This window comes from Callorhinus ursinus, unplaced genomic scaffold, assembly GCF_003265705.2.
Source record: "Callorhinus ursinus isolate GAN/ISIS: 27379988/994484 unplaced genomic scaffold, GSC_fseal_2.0 scaffold8, whole genome shotgun sequence".
NCBI classification, from domain to species: domain Eukaryota; kingdom Metazoa; phylum Chordata; class Mammalia; order Carnivora; family Otariidae; genus Callorhinus; species Callorhinus ursinus.
In genome coordinates, this window is record NW_027397070.1 from 70891990 (window position 1) to 70908829 (window position 16840).

At 42.4% G+C, this 16840-nt stretch overlaps 1 protein-coding gene across 5 annotated transcripts in view; it reads left to right on the plus strand.

Annotated features, from left to right (window-relative positions):
* The window catches only part of TRAF3 (TNF receptor associated factor 3), a 111022-nt gene that overhangs the window by 23976 nt on the left and 70206 nt on the right, over positions 1–16840 (plus strand). The window lies entirely within an intron of this gene.

The window sequence follows — 16840 nt, forward strand, 5'->3', positions numbered from 1 at the left end:
TTATTTATGTTTTCTGAGCAGCAGCAAACATTTGTGAAGGATCCATGATCCTGTAAATTGAAGAACTTGAGAGAATCTCTAAAAAGGTAGAAAAATTCTTGCTTAAGTCAGTAATTGTATTTCAGCTGTTAAGTTTCTGCACAGAGAATTTAAAATCTGTATACTCTTTCAGAATCAGCCTACCTAGGTGTGGTTATATTCTTTGAGAGATGAAATGTAGAAATGTAGAAAAGATGCCCTGATTGCCAATGATAGAATGTCTCTGAAGACAGAACTTTACAGTAACCTGTTTCCAAAAGGGGGTCTCCCAGGAGAAAGCTGCATAACAGTATCCAGACTTTCTAAGTGTACACACCCAGGGAAAATGGGTAAAGATAAAGAAAATAGACTTTTCAATTATTCCTCCACTGTTAACATTTAGGTGAGTAGTTTTTGAGTCTTTTTTCAGTACGTATGCACTTGGATCATTTTGTGAGAATCAAGTCCTGTATGTTACACACTTTGTACCTTGTGGTGGAATAAGGTGTGGCCTGATAGTTGAGGAGGATGCTGAATACTGTGTTCCCAAGGTTCTCCCTAGAGTCTCCTCGCTCTCATACTGGTTCTCGTCTGAGCAAACGAGGGACGCTGTACTGATTCTGAGTCTCACCAACAGGAAACCATTGGTATGTGAACTATTTTTTGCAGAAGTCAGAACCCTAGTCTCAGAGTGCAAAGGTGATGAAGGCTCTCATTCAAACCTCTTGATTTGTTGGTTGGCTTCATCCAGAGTTGTTCAGATGGACTAAGATTGTGAAGAGGGTACTGCTCCAGCCAAATAGCAGTTACCTTTATGAACTGAGTCCTTCAAAAGGCCTTGTTTGCACCAGAGTCATCCCTGAGGAGTCCTGACCAGTCCTGGGAGGCCCTGCCTGGGCCTGTCCATCCAGAGCCTCCCTCCCCATCTTCCCCATGAAAGTTGCCGTGGTCTCTGGACACAGCCACTACTCTTAGTGGGGCTGTGTGATTCCCCTTTCCCTTGAATGGGAGATTGGCCCCCTTGGTATTAGCAACAAACATGTGGGTCCCTGTGGACCTCACTTCAGAGGACAGGCACCCACATGGACCAGCGCTTGCTAACATTTACCCTCTCATGGTGAGCTTCCCAAGAGCCATACTGCCCCCATACCAGAATTTTAGTGTCCTGGAAGGAGAGGGGTGTGTGTGTGTGTGTGTGTGTGTGTGTGTGTGTGTGTGTGTGTGTGTGTGTGTGTCTTTTGTTTGTTTTAAGGAGAAAGCCAGTGTGTTCGTGGTAGAATATAGAAAATGCAAATATTTCCCATTGCCTCACCACGGTTGATATTTTGGTATATATCATTCATCTCTTTTTTGGGGCCACAATTTTATGCATTTTTACAAAAATAGGAGCATACTTAAATAAGTTTTAGTTTTTAAAAACACCCTTTAAAATACCAGAAAAACCCACCCCTTCTTATTCAAAAGGGAATGCCCATTCAGTGACAGGAAAATTGTATCAATAGGCAGAGCCAAAATTGAAAAATACACAGGAACAAGACAAGGATGCTCATTCTTGCCTCTTTTATTGAACATAGTATTGGAAGTCCAAATCAGAACAATTAGGCAAGAAAAAGAAAGAAAATATATCTAGATTGGAAAGGAAGAAGTAAAACACACTATCTGCTGATGACACGATATTATACATAGAAAACTCATCAAAAAACTATTGGGACTAATAAACAAATTCAGTAAAGTTGCAGGATACAAAATCAATACACAAATTCTGTTGTGTTTCTAGACACTAATAACAAACTCAAGAGGAATAAGATAATGATCCCATTTGCAGTTGCCTCAAAAAGAATGAAATACCTAGGAATGTTTTGTTTTTTTAAGATTTATAATTTATTTATTTTAGAGAATGTGCGTGTGCATGTGCTTGAGAGTGGTGGGGAGGGGCAGAGAGAGAGGAGAGAGAGAATCTTTTTTTTTTTTTTAAGATTTTATTTATTTATTTGACAGAGACACAGCGAGAGAGGGAACATAAGCAGGGGGAGTGGGAGAGAGAGAAGCAAGCTTCCCACTGAGCAGGGAGCCCGGTGCAGGGCTCGATCCCAGGACCCTGGGATCATGACCTGAGCCAAAGGCAGATGCTTAATGTCTGAGCCACCCAGGCGCCCCAGAGAGAGAGAATCTTAAGCAGGTTCCACACCCAGCGCAGAGCCTAATGTGGGGCTTGATTTCAAGACCCTGAGATCCTGACCTGAGCCAAAATCAAGAGTGGGGGTGCTTAAGTGACAGAGCCACCCAGGCTCCTCAGTACTTAGGAATGTTTAACCAAGAAGGTGGAAGACCTGTACACTGAAAACTACAAGACATTGATGAAAGAATTGAAGACAACACAAACAAGTGGAAAGATATTCTGTGCTTTTGGATTGGAAGAATAAATATTGTTAAAATGTTCCTAATACCCAAAGCAATCTGCAGATTCAGTGCATTTCCTGTCAAAATTCCAATGACATTTTTCAAAGAAATAGCACAAATAATTCTAAAATTTGCATGGAATTACAAAAAAACCCTGAATAGCCAAAGCAATCTTGAGAAAGAATGAAGCTGGAGGCACTGTGGTCCTTGACTTCAAACTAAACTACCAAGCTGTAGTAACAAAACAGTACAGTATCAGCCTCAAAAAAAGACACACAGATCATTGGAACAGAAGAGAGAGCCCAGAAATAAACCCTCTCATATATGGTTGGCTAATTTACCACAAAGGAGCCAAGAATATACTATGAGCTTAGGACAGTCTTCTCAGTAAATGTTGCCAGGAAAACGACCGCTATCTCACACCATACACAAAACTCAAAATGGATTAAAGACTTGAACATAAGACCCGAAACCATAAAACTAGAAGAAAACACAGGCAGTAGTAAACTCCTTGACATCCGTCTTGGTGATGAGTTTTTAATCTGACACCAAAATCAAAAGCAGCAAAAGTGAGTAAGTGGGTCTACATCACATTAAAAATACATCACATTAAAAAGCTTCTGCACAGGGGCACCAGGGTGGCTTAGTAGGTTGAGCATCTGCCTTCAGCTCAAGTCGTGATCCCAGGGTCCTGGGATCGAGCCCCCACATTGGGCTCCCTGCTTGGCGGGGAACCTCTTCTTCCTCTGCCCCACCCCCTGCTTGTGCTCGCTTTCCCTCTCTCCCTCAAATAAAGAAATAAAATCTTTAAAAAAAAAAAAAAAGCTTCTGCACAGCAAAGGAGAAACCATCAACAAAATGGAAAGGCAACCTACTGAATGGGAGAAATATTTGCAAGTCATGTATCTGATAAGGAACTAATACCCAAAATATATAAATAACTCATACAACTCAGTAGCAAATAAAAAATGCCCAATCAGACTTAAAAATGAGCAGAGGATCTGAATAGATATTTTTTTTCTAAAGAAGACATATAGATGGCCAACAGGTACATGAAAAGGTGTTTGATCTCATTAATCGTCAGGGAAATGCAAATTAAAACCGCAATGAGATACAACCTCACACTTGATAGACTGGTTATTATCAAAAAGACAAGAAATCTTAAGTGTTGACAAGGATGTGGAGGAAAGAACCCTTATCCACTGTCAGTGGGAATGTATATTGTTACGGCCACTATGAAAAACAGTACAGATGCTCCTCAGTTCCACATACAGTGGAATATTTTTTGGCCATAAAAAAGAATGAAATCTTGCCATTCACAACAACATGGATGGTTCTTGAGGGCATTATGCTACGAGAAGTAAATAAGAGAAAGACAAATACTGTATGATCACTCATACGTAGAAAAAAAGTGGGGAAAAAAAAGCTTATTAGAACAGATGGGTGGAAATATAGTGCATTATTGAATGACACCTGAAAATACCTTACTGTTGTCTAGTAATTTGTGACCATCTCCTATAAAAAAATCAAAAAAGATGAAAAATATAAATAAAATCCTGTCCATTTAGATTACTGCTGTATATGCTCTCCTAAGCCATTTGGGGGCATATATTTTATAAAAGTAGATTTATTCTAAATAATACCATTTTATAATTTGCTTTTTAAAGTAATAGCTTTATTGAGATGTAATTCAGATATAATGCTATTTTAAAGCATACAGTCCAGTCAGTTTTGGTATATTAAAGAATTTGCAGTGTTCACCACTCTCTAATTTTAGAACATTTTCATCATCCCAGAAGGAAACCTTGTACCCATTAGCTGTCACTTCCCATTCTTCCCCGCTCCCAACCCTAGACAGTCATTCATCTATTTTCTGTTTCTACTGGTTTGCCATTTCTTGAAATTTATACAAATCGAATCATAAAGTATGTAGTTTTTTGCAGGTGATTTCATTCACACAGCATAATGTTTTCAAGGTTCATTCATGCTGTAGCATGTATCAGTAATTTCTTTTTATAGGGAAATAATATTCCATTGAATAGATAGACTACATTTTGTTTATACATTTATCAGGTGATGGACATTGGGTTGTTTCCTCTTTTGGGATATTATGAATAATGCTGTTGTGAAAAGTTCTGTACAAGTTTTTGTGAGAACCTGTTTTTTTAAATCTGTTGTATATATAAGTGGTCATATGGTAACTCTATGTTTAATATTTTGAGGTACTGCCAGACTATCAAAGCAGCTGGGACAATTTTGCATTCCCGTCGGCAATGTGTGAGAGTTCCAGTTTCTTCACGTCTTCACCAACACTTGTTATTGTCCATCATTTTTATTCCAGCCATCCTAGTGGGTGTGGAGTGGTTTCTCATTGTGGTTTTGATTTGTATTTCCTTAATGACTAATGATGTTAAGCATCCTTTTATGTACTTACTGACCATTTAGGTATCTTCCTTGGAAAAATGTCAGCTCATATCCTTTGCCCATTTTTAAAATTGGGTTGTCTTTTTATTGAGTTATAAGAGTTCTTTACATACATACAATTTTTTTTATTAGTATATAACGTAAATATTTTCTCACATTCTTTGGGTTATCTTTTCACATTCCTGATGGTCACCTTTGATGCAAAAAATTTTTTAACTTTGGTGAAGTCCATGTTGTCTATTTTTTCTTTGGTTGCTTTTGCTTTTGGTGTCATATCTAAGAAACCACTGCCTAATCGAAGGTCATGAAGATATGCACCTGCTTACTTCTAAGAATTTTATAGTTTTAGCTCTTACCTTTAGCCTGTGATTCATTTTGAGTTAATCTTTGTGTATGGTGTGGGATTTTGGTCTAGTTTCACTCTTTTGCATGTGGATACCCTGTTGTCCATTAACTAAAAAGACTGGTCTTCTCCCCTATTGAATGGTCTTGGTACCCTTGTCAAAAATTAATTGACCACAAGTGGAGGGGCTTATTTCTGGACTTTTATTCTGTTGATCTCTGTGTCTATCCTTATTATGCCAATACTGTCTTGATTACTTAGCTTGGTAGTAAGTTTTGAAATTGGGAATTGTGAATCCTCCAAATTTGTTCTTTTGCAGGATTGTTTTGTCTATTCTGAGTCCCTTGCATTCCCTTGTGCGTTGGATCAGTTTGTCAATTTCTGCAAATTACAGCTTTCTTTTATTATGTCATGAACATTTTCTTTTTCTTAGTCTGTCATTGTGCTGTTCAGTTCAGTAGCCATGAGCTACATGTGCCTAGTGAGCATGTGAATTGTGGCCAGTCCAGATTGATATGTGCAGTAAGTATAAACTGTCACCTGGTTTTGAAGAGTTTGTATGGAAAAAAAGAACACAAACTATCTCATGAGCAATTTTTTATGTTGATTACATATTAAAATGATAAAATTTTATATTAAGTCATACACATTGCATAAGTTTACCTATTTACATTTTTCACATGGCTAGTAGAAGATTTCAAATTATGTGATTCTCATATGTGTGTTAGAAGTATTTTTTAATAGCGTGGCATGAAGTTTCTTGATTCACTTCTCTGTGGTTGGACAGAGATTGTTGCCAGTGTTCTCTATTTTATGTGGTGCTCTAATGAGTGACCTAGTAGCCAGGTCTTTGTAGCACTTCTGTGATGCTGCCAAGACCAGGTTCTGGAGGACTTGGGAAATGTGTTTGCTGCTTCTGAGTCTAGGGCATGCAAACTATCCTGTTATAGAGTTGAGTTGAGAATTAATGTTTCCATATTTAAAAAATAATATTGTTTCAAAATAAGGCTATAAACAGACTCCACAAATACTGATTGAGGCCCTCTCCCAATGTGTCAGGTTCTGTTCTAAGAGGTGGGAACACAACTTGCATGAGTCCAAATTCTAGCCCTCGTGCGGCCTATGTTGTAATAGGGGAGAGGGATAGTCCATAAACCATAACCGTATCAGTTAATACTGAAGAGCCTTGTTGGGAAGGACAAGAAGACCGGCCTATGGGCTACAGTGTGGTGGGAATACTGTCCTGATAGAATCGTCAGGGGAGGCTTTCTGAGCAAATCACATTTGAGCAGGGACTAAAAAAGAAGCAAGGAAGGGAGCCATGTGCAGATCTGGGAGAAGAATGTTTTTAGGTAGAGGAGTCGGGAAGTGCAGAGACCTTGTTACGGGAATATGCTTGGTTGGTTTTATTAGGAACAGCAAGGAGGCCAACGTAGCTAGAGCGTGCTGAGAAGTAGTTGGATTTGGAATACATTTTTTTTTTTAATTTTATTATTTGACAGAGAGAGAGCATGAGCAGGCAGAGGGGGAGGTAGAGGGAAAGGGAGAAGCAGGCTCCCTGATGAGCAGGGAGCCCGATGCAGGACTCAATCCCAGGACCCTGGGATCATGACCCAAGCTGAAGGCAGACACTTAACCGACTGAGCCACCCAAGTGCCCCTGGAATGCATTTTGAAGATGGAACTGACAATCTCTGCTGATGGATTGGGTGTGGGGCATGTGAGGAAGGGGAGGCCTTCATGACCTGAGCAATGAATGGTGATGGTACTATTTACTGAGCCAGGGATTGCCAGACTGGATTAGAGAGGGAGGAGAACCCAGAGTTCAGTGTTAGACCTGTTAAGTTTGAAATGCCCTTTGGGTGCTCAAGTGGAGATGTTGAGTTGGTAACTATGATATACCAGTCTGGAAATCACAGGGGACGTGGAGCTAGCGATGCATATTTGGGGTTAAAAAAAGCTACTTGAACATCAAACAGGTTGAGTGAATGTTCACTATTGCATTTGGGAACATGGAGGTCTTTGGGGACTTTGGTAAGAGGTATCCGTAGGCTGTGCTGGGGTGGTGGGTGAAAATTTTCAGGGGAGAATGGGATGCGTGTATTAACAACTCCTTGAAAGAGTTTGCTTTAACATGGACAGAATGATGGGGGATGGGTGAGCTGGGGACAGATTGCCCTTTCCCTGTGCACTGGTGGGAGTGTCCTGGAGAGAGGCTGTGAGGGGAGTAGCTGACATCCTGCCCCAGAGTGGAGATGGGCCTCTCTCCTAGGATCGGGAGAGAAGGCTGAGTAGACTGGCAGCCTTTCCATTCAGCAGTGAGAGGTTGAGAAAATTTCAGGTCACCTCGGTTTCCAAAGAAACAGAGTGTGACAAGGTGGGAAGGGGTGTTGTAGGATTTGTTACGGAGTTAAATGTAAAATTCGCATAAATTTTTAATACCAAACATAAGACTTCATGTAAATTGAGTTACTTCAAAGTGCTTACCCTTGGGGTTCTCTCTCCTGTGCCTTTGGGGGTATTTTGGTGGAAAAGTTTGAGAAGCCACTTCATTATTGTATTCTATTGTTACGTTGTTAAATCTCACCCAAGTGAGTATTTAACCTTAAAGAGTTTGAGATTCACTTACCCATTTTGTTATCCTTAATAGAGCTTTTGCAGCTGCTCCAAATATCCCTCCATTTGTGCATCTTAATTGTTGCTTGGCAAGCCACTTCCTTCTGCAGCAGGAAAGGCCTGGCACAGTAGGCTGCGGGGTGTCTGTAGGTAGAATGCCCTCATTCCCACCCTTTCCACTTCATTTGGGGAGGAGGGTGTAGAAGAAGGCAGGGCCCCTGAAGTGCAACACCCTCCAAGAATATTTTAGCAGACCTTTTCCTGTTGTCTCAAAACACTTAACAAATACACTGCACATCTTTAATTCTGACAGGGTGGTTTGAGTGAGCTGAGTGTAGTGCTATTACCCAGACTTCTTTGATACTGAACAATCAGTAGTGATTAAAAGTTATTTGGCAGGGGGGGCCTGGGTGGCTCAGTCAGTTAAGCCTCTGCCGTGGGCCCAGGTCATGATCTCAGGGTCCTGGGATTGAGTCCTGCAGCAGGGAGTCTGCTTCTCCCTCTCCCACTCCCCCTGCTTGTGCTCGCTCTCTTTCTCTGTCAAAAAAATAAATAAAATCTTAAAAAAAAAAAGTTACTTGGCTTCTTTCCTGTTAGTCGCATTTGCCTACATTCTTTCCATACAATTTAGTATGATTAATACTCCCCCATTTAGGTTATTCAACCTTTCTTTTTTTTATGTATAAAGGGTGACCTTTTTATTTTAATTTTTTTTTTTTAGGGAGAGAGAGAGAAAGGGGGGAGGGGCAGGGGGAAAGGGAGAATCTTAAGCAGACTCCCCGTTGAACTCAGAGCCTCACTCAGGGCTCAATCTCAAGACCCTGAGATCACACGACCTGAGCCAAAATCAAGAGTCATGCTTAACTGACTGAGCCACCCAGGCGCCCTAGTTTTTCAACCTTCTTAGTGAGAGTGCTGTTTGAATTATCCCACAGTTAGCTCGTGGGATGGGAGCATGTGAAAAATCAGAGGTCTGGCCCCCACACATGAGATGGCTGGGGCCTAGGGGGAGTTTGATCTGTAATGGGTGGTTTATTTGCATGACTAGGCCACAGGCCCCTGGCTTCCCAGTTCTCATACCACCTTGTGGGCCCACCTGCATGGTGTGGCCCTGCTCCTTCCCTCATCCTGTCTTGAATCCGGAGAACAGAGGCATACCTGCTTTTGCCTGCAGCCATTCCTAGAGGCTGGCTTCCTCAGGTCACTAGACAGGAAGCCTTTCCTGACCACGCTCTGCATGGCCCCTCTTTGGATCCCTGCACAGGCACCTTCCTTGCCTTTATTCCTCTACCAAGTGTGACGGGAGCACTCCTTTATTACTTCTTGGTCTTCCCCTCTAGTCTATGGGCTCCATGAAGGCAAGGACCATGGTCTTGTTTTGAGCCTACTGGGTCCAGCACCTGGTGAGGGGTATGGCACACTCGTGCTCAGAAAGTATGTAGAACGAACACATGTATGAATCTAGACTTGTAATCCAGATTGCCATTAAAGGGGCTCATGTGTCACTCTTTCAGCCAGGGCTTGGCCTGTTGTCATTCGGCAGTCCTTCACAATTCTTGGCACCAAAGCTGTTGTGGAGTTTGGAATTTTTAAGATTTTAGAATGGCATTAGTGAATATACCATATATCGTGGAACATCCTAAGCAGCATCCTGTAATTAAACAGATTTTTGCAGCAAAGTACATGACTATTTGCACTAAGTGGGACAAACAGAGACTATGGATAGCCTCATGTCGCATCAGGGCCTGCTGCCCAGTGAGTTACGATCATGTTTTCAGAGCTTTTGAGGTTTCAGAATCACAGATAAGGGATGGTGGACCTGTTTTAGTGAATGTCTATTACGCATTATGCCGTGTGCTGTGAATGCAGAGGAAGAAAGCAGTTCCTGCCCTCCTGTGTAGGGTGGGCGACCGCCTTCATGTGGAGTATCGAGCACACACATACACAGAAGGCACTGCTCAGGGGGCTTGGGCGTTTCTGTCACCCCCATTTGCTTTTGAGAAGTGCCCTCTGCAGGGGCTCAGTGCTTCATGTGTGCTACACGGGGGCACGGGCAGAAGGGGTGGCCCGTGTAGGAAGGGGCTGTTCGGGGTCATTCTGGATCGGGTTCCCTTGGATCTGGCCACAGGGATTCAAGGAGTAGAGAGCGTGATGCACTTGGGGGGGGGGGGGGGGGGGGGAATGCCCTGTGTTCCTTGTCTCCTTCACTGGTGGGGGGCCGGAGCCCAGAGGCAGAGGCTGGCCGGGGGCAGGTTTGAGGTCCTCAGCGCTAGCACGGACTTCTCTGCGGCCCTAGACTTTGCTCTCTTGGCTGGATCAGGAGTTTTCAACATTAGATGGATTTAATGTATGTCTCCTGACTTTTTAAAATATGAGTATAACTTTATTTTAATGTTTATCTTAAGATGCATTTTTAATGTAAGAGAGAAATCTTCAATTTTAAAAAATCTACCTGCTTTCTGAAATGGTGCTTGAATTTTTGAAAAAAATGTTTAATTGCCAGGCTGCAGGAAAGCCAGCTCTGTGTTATTAGAAAATGAGGAGCCAATACTCAAATATTTCAAGCATTTAGAAGGATGTAGTGTGGAGTGGTTTGTTCCTGGAGCAGGTGTGGGTGGCACTTTGTATTATTTCTAGTTTTTCTGTGGTGTTTGATAAATTATGTAGAATGTATTAAATCTCATCTGAGCATGTCTGTTGAAGCTTATTCTTTCAACTTAGAGTTATTTTTGTCCAAGGTACTTGACTTAAGATTTAATGAGCCATGACACTGAATTAGAGACACGCTTTCAGTCTTTCAGCGTTTATAAGAGATACTACAGTTTTCAAAAGGACTTGTGAGAATTGTTTTTTGCAGTGTATTTTGAGATCATCAAGAGTAGAGTTTGTATTGTGAAAACTTGCTCCAAGACACATTCTGGGGTGTTCTGAGTGAGTAATGGTGACAGGACAAGGTGGCATCACCCATGCAGTTGTGGTCATTCTTTGCAAACAGTTTGTTTAATAGGGTTTAAAAGAGACTGCTTCTTGGGTTTTATAATTACCCTTTCCTGGGGACCAACTTATAATGTAAAAAATATCTGGTAGTATTATTTCTTTTTTTTTAAATTTTTTTTGAAGATTTTATTTATTTATTTGAGAGAGAGAATGAGAGATAGAGAGCACGAGAGGGAAGAGGGTCAGAGGGAGAAGCCGACTCCCTGCTGAGCAGGGAGCCCGATGCGGGACTCGATCCCGGGACTCCAGGATCATGACCTGAGCCGAAGGCAGTCGCCTAACCAACTGAGCTACCCAGGCACCCTGGTAGTATTATTTCTTAGAGCGAGTGTGTTAGTTTAAAATGTTTGCATCGGGGCACCTGAATGGTTCAGTCGTTAAGCATCTGCCTTCTGCTCAGGTCATGATCCCAGGGTCCTGGGATGGAGCCCCGCATTGGGCTCCCTGCTCAGCGGGAAGCCTGCTTCTCCCTCCCCCACTCCCCCTGCTTGTGTTCCCTCTCTCACTGTCTCTCTCTCAAATAAATAAATGAAATCTTTAAAAAAGTTAAAAAATAAAATGTTTGCATCTGTATGGCACGTATAAGCATGCCAGTTTCCAAGTGTAGCCTCTAGAGTATTATAGAAGAGTGGGGTTGTTTTTGAAAGGTCATAATAGAAAAGTTTTATATGTCTTAATTGCTTAAATTTTTTCTTTCACTGGGATTATTAAGAAAAACACAGAATGTAATGTGGGAAAATGTGAAATGGATGCAAACACTATAAGATTTTCCACAGAAGTTTTTTATTCACAATGAGGCACATGGGAAGGCTCCATTAACACTTTAGATGGTATCATAATTTTGGAAAAACCATTTCACCATAGGGGTGTTTACAAAAACTGAAGCCATCTCTGCCAGCCAGGCTTTGACATTTGCTTAGCTTATAGATAGCAAGTGATGCAGTGTCAAAACCAATTTAAAATTACGTATGTTGTCAACATGCAGATTTTCTTTATTCAGTATTTAAACTACAAATTTATCAATCTGAGTAATTTGAAATATAGTAGCATAAAAAGAATTAGATATGCCAAACCGAAAATGTGTGCATAGCTAAAGTAGTTTCTTTTCTTGATTTTGGTTAACAGCAGTATCTTCACATCTGTAATTTCTGGTAACTTAATGAGAACACACTGAACTTTGGGGGCACAATAAATTTTCCCATTATGTAAAATATTTTACACACTGGTTGACTCATTGTAAATTGTGAGTAGACATGATTCTCTTCCTGCGGAAAATAGAAACACATTATTTTAATGACAGTGTTAGCCAATGACAAAATTGTGCTGAGGTACCACGTTGCTTTCTGTTGGTTGGATTGTCAAGAACCGAGGTGAACACACAGAAATGGGAACAACCTGGTGCTCTTTTGTTAGGTTTGAGGATGTAGTAGTCTTTCTGTAAATCAGTTGGTTATTTTATACAAAGTCTTACTTTCGTTTTTGTGAATTTTATGTTGTTAATGAATGTGGTTTCTTTGGCTGTATTAAGTCTTGTAAATATTTCTCAGTCTTAAAAACCCAAGTGCTCTTACTTATTTCATAGTAGAAAGAACTAAGAAAACGAGTACTTTTTGGTGATGATGTGGGGTTGGTAGTTTCCTAGTGATGCTCCTCCCTCATGTTTAAAAGTACCACATATTTATATGTGTGTAATTTATATTTTGCATTGAAGTAAAAATCAATTTCTTCTTGAAAAATTGTTGAACTATGAGATTTGGGGGAGAAAAGTTACCCAAAATAGTTAGGAGTTGTTTTGAACAGTGAGAAGCTTATTTAAAATTATTTGGAAGGGCCACCCCCAAAATAATGCATTTTTAGGAGCATAATGAAGACTCTTGTAATAACATTTCCCTTTTGTTTGTTTCTTTGAGATGGTGAGCTGTGTCTCATTAAGGGATGTTAACTATCTGATGTTTGGCCTTTGGTACAATTATGTCAGCTTTTTAAAAATGTAACTGTATGAGATTGTCGTATAACATATGATTCACCTATTGTAAGCATCTAATTCAGTGGTTTTTAATATAGTCACAGAGTTGTGCAATCATTGCCTATTTTGGACATTTCATGTAAATGGAATCATATAACATGTATTTTGTGTCTGACTTCTTTCACTTAGCATCATGTTTTTAAGATTCACCCATGTTGTAGCATGGTTCACTAAGTTGTTCCTTTTTGTTGCTGAGTAAGTTTATTGTATGGATGTACCACTTTTTTTAAAAAAATTTATTTATTTATTTATTTATTTATTTATTTGACAGAGAGAGAGATAGTGAAAGAGAGCACAAGCAGAGGGAGAGGGAGAAGCAGACTCCCTGCTGAGCCAGGAGCCTGATGTGGGCTCCATCCCAGTACCCTGAGATCATGACCCGAGCTGAAGGCAGACGCTTCACTGACTGAGCCACCCAGGTGTCCCTGGATGTACCACTTGTTATGTACCCATTAGCTCATTGGTAGACATTTGGGCTGTTTACTCTTTTTGGCTGTTAGGAATAATGCTGCTTGGAGCATGCGAGTCCTGGTTCTTAATGTGGACCTGTGTTTTCATTTCTCTTGGGCTTATACCTAGGACTTTGCATCAGCTTTTGATGCTTCTTTGACCTGCTGTTCAGGTTTTCATTTATGTTTGTAAAGGGACTTTGCTCCCTTTGACTGGGCTTCTTAAGACCTGTGTTGGTGACCTGGTGACTCCTGTTTCAGGCTGGATCCCCCTGTTGCCGGGGAAACAGCTAGAATTACAGTATCCTTCTTTTCCTAAGACCAGATAACATCTGATGGACATCACAAGGTCTTATCAGATGAGTATCCTTTTAGATTTTGGGCAGATAGTTAAGTCTGATCTTTATCCACGCCAACTAAATCTGTCTGTATTTTATATTTTCCTTGTGTTCTCTCTGCTTCCTCTCGGGGACACCCTTTGTTCTTTGACCCCAGCAGCATGGGGAGTGACAGTGAATGATTTGTGTATTTTCCCTTCAGGCTGTATGCCACTCATTCCTTTCTTTTTCATGGTAATTCTGGTAACTGGGTTGCCTATTTTTGAAGTAATAAACACCTGAAGGTCCTAGTGATACTCTTGAGCATTTGGTGTGCAAATGAGACCTATAGGAATGTTTCCATAATTTGTATCAAATTTGTGCAAATGTACATTACCAATATTAGTTGATTGCCTGAGTTAGATTATGAATTTCATTACTGCTATTTAATAAAGGTTCATGTTCTGCCATGGTCATTCCAGTTAGTGGTGAGAACCCTTTAGGCCTCTTGTCATGTATTTAAACTGAGTTAAGCTTGGAAAATTATTGAGTGCTTTAAAGATACTGGCTATATTTTGTAACAGTTGTGCCTTACATTTTGAGAAGCTTGTACTTTGGGAATCTTTCACATGTATTAGATCAATTTAAAATTAAATCCACTCCGCAAGGTTTGTAGGATAGGTCTTATTCCTTTCCTGTAGACCAGGAATCCCAGATTCAGAGGAGCAAGCAATTGCTGAAAGCAGTCAGTGTCCTTTTCACTCTGCCCCACGCTGTGAACAGAGCGGAGGCCGGATCAGGTCGTGCCTGGGCCAGGAGGGTTATGCCGAGTCCAAAGCAACCGGACAGCTATCAGCCAAGCAACACTATTTTAACACCTAATGGTGCACTTATAAAGATTTCTCCTGTTTGTGCCTCGCTGCCTCCTCATCCATAAAGTGGAGATAAGAGGAGGCCACTCTACAGGCAGGTGGGGATCTCTGGTCTGTTAGTCACTGGACCTGGTTTCCATGCTGACCATGGAGACCATTGACTTGCTGCCCTTAGTTTTCAGATTCTGGTTGGCCTGAAAAGTGGTTTGAATGGTCCTGTAGCATGCTCCTTTCATCACCCCCTTCTTCTGACCTCAACCACTGGCCCTAGAGGCCCCCTGTGGGCCTCGCTCCACCAGCGCACAGTACCCCAAAAGTAGTTCTCATTGCTGGGGGGTGGGGCAAGGGTCTCAGCCCTGGGCCAGCGTTGGCTCCCCCCCTCTAGGCATCGTCTGTTCCAGGAGATGCAAAAGTCTTGGGGTAAGACCCCTACTGGTTCCTCCAGACCTTCCTGGGACAGCCCACTCAGGCCAGAACCCAGGATTCCTACTTGCCAGTCACGGGGTCCCTGGACTGACAAATAGATTGGTAGGGGACCAGCCCTATTACAGCACAGCAGCTGTTGGATTGGTGGGGTGCGCCTGCCACTGAGGACCCGCCTTGATCTCTGATTTGAAAGGCACAGTTCTACAGACTGTCTTCTGTGGGGGAGTGCCCAGACTGGCACCTGAATACGCCCAGAGGCATTTGATAAAAGTTCCTGTGAGGCAGTTAAATCACTAGTCAGTCTCTACAAAGCACAATGATGGCAAAAAGAAATTTCCTCATACACTGCCTCTTGCCTTCCCCTCAGATCGTCTACCTCATGCTGTGAGATTACCCAGCCAGTCAAGAATTTACACATGAGGTGCATCTGGTTTGGTTGAAAATACTCATTGATTCATATCACACCTTTTTGGGAAGAGATCAGGGTAGGAAGGGTGCAGTATTTCCATAAATCTGATCTCCCACTCCCAGGAGTAAAGGCCATGTTAGTGAACTTTTGCTGGGTGCCTAGAAAAGCAGCCTATCGGGTAGTTAGGTGTGGGCTGGGAGCCTGGGTGCTCGGTTTGAATCCTGGCTCTCCTCCGTGCCCAGGTCTCCTCAGCTGCTGGAGAGGATGCTGGTGGTGGTCTCACAGAGTGACTTGAGTCCTGCCTGTGGAGTGGTGGCAGCTGATCCTGGCGAGCCCTCTTGAGACCGCCGGCTGCCACAGTGATTCGCGGCAGCCACACAAGTGACTGCTTTGGGGCGGGGGCGGGGATCCTTCTGTGTAGTGTGCTGACTGCGGGAGATGATGGGAGCCCAGAGGAAGGGTCCTTGCCGCCAGGGAGTCGGTAAGACTACCTGGGAGAAGAGGTATGAAGGGGGGTTAGGTAAACAGAGGGAAGGTGAAGCAGAGGATCCTCATCATCGGAGGAAATAGTATGTTTGCAGGGTTACGACAGTTCATTTCTGTTACCGGAACGAGGGTGACCAGTAGGTTCCTCAGTCTATGTGTTCATTCACCCAATTTTAGCAAGCACTGTTCAGGGCCAGGCTGGGCACTCAACTTAGGGTAGAACAGAACACGTCTGAACGAGGTCACTTAGTATTTCCCATCAGGAGGCCATCACCAGAATCTCCAGAAGATGGCTCTCATTTACTGAGGGGCACTGTGGTGTGAGAGCATGGCACAGAGCCGCCCTGCAGGGTTTAGATTGTTACCTCTCCTTGGCTACCATGTGCCTGGGGCATGCTTACGCCTCAGGTAGGAGACAGTCAGCTGTCTGTCAGTCGTGGTGGGGGCTGTGCCTGCCCGGGGCTGCTAGGAGGGTTAGACGGGCTCTGGAACACGCCCTTGCTGAGGATGCGCTAGTGCGTGGTGAAGAACGTGTGTGCCATGTTGAGGATGCTTTCCACTCATCTCTCCCTTTTCCCAGCTGAGTGCACATCCTTTAGCTCCTGTTAAATACTCCTTCCTCATAGAGCTTGTTCTGGATCCCCAGACTAGCTCCAGGTCTGCCCCCCTCCATCATGCAACTCCTCATGCTTGGAGTGACTTGTTCACCAGTGGTCTTGCCCACTGGAGTGCCTGTAACCACCAGGATGGTGAGCTCTGCCTTACTCATGAGCCCTTCCACACACAGCATGTGGTTGGTTAATGCTCGCTAAATATATTGAATGAATGAATGAAAAGTAAAGGTCACTTAGTAATCATGCTACTATTTTAAGTCTTTTTCTGAATTTGGTTGTATGGTTAATGGTTTACTATTTCAAGGGCTCTGATCATGTAATGGTTTTTATTCTTCTGCGAAGGTAGCTGGCTGTTCAAGGTGATTGCTGCCCACAGAGGAACTAGAAGTTCTTACTGTACTTGCATTTTCTGGAATGAAAGTCATGGTTCATTCCCAGTAGCTT